The sequence below is a fragment of the Hyla sarda genome, unplaced genomic scaffold (assembly GCF_029499605.1).
Source record: "Hyla sarda isolate aHylSar1 unplaced genomic scaffold, aHylSar1.hap1 scaffold_1483, whole genome shotgun sequence".
In the NCBI taxonomy this organism is placed as follows: domain Eukaryota; kingdom Metazoa; phylum Chordata; class Amphibia; order Anura; family Hylidae; genus Hyla; species Hyla sarda.
This window is the reverse complement of record NW_026608116.1, coordinates 40194-40888: the sequence shown is the minus strand read 5'-3', so window position 1 is coordinate 40888 and position 695 is coordinate 40194.

The following is a 695-nucleotide window of genomic DNA, read 5'->3' as shown; positions in this document are numbered from 1 at the left end:
CAGGAGAGGGGGCAGGACCTTGGGCAGGAGAGGGGGCAGGACCTTGGGCAGGAGAGGGGGCAGGACCTTGGGCAGGAGAGGGGGCAGGACCTTGGGCAGGAGAGGGGGCAGGACCTTGGGCAGGAGAGGGGGAAGGACCTTGGGCAGGAGAGGGGCCAGGACCTTGGGCAGGAGAGGGGGCAGGACCTTGGGCAGGAGAGGGGGCAGGACCTTGGGCAGGAGAGGGGGCAGGACCTTGGGCAGGAGAGGGGGCCGGACCTTGGGCAGGAGAGGGTGCAGGACCTTGGGCAGGAGAGGGGGCAGGACCTTGGGCAGGAGAGGGGGCAGGACCTTGGGCAGGAGAGGGGGAAGGACCTTGGGCAGGAGAGGGGGCAGGACCTTGGGCAGGAGAGGGGGCAGGACCTTGGGCAGGAGAGGGGGCAGGACCTTGGGCAGGAGAGGGTGCAGGACCTTGGGCAGGAGACGGTGCAGGACCTTTGGCAGGAGAGGGTGCAGGACCTTGGGCAGGAGAGGGGGCAGGACCTTGGGCAGGAGAGGGGGCAGGACCTTGGGCAGGAGAGGGGGCCGGACCTTGGGCAGGAGAGGGTGCAGGACCTTGGGCAGGAGACGGTGCAGGACCTTTGGCAGGAGAGGGTGCAGGACCTTGGGCAGGAGAGGGTGCAGGACCTTGGGCAGGAGAGGGTGCTGGACCTTGG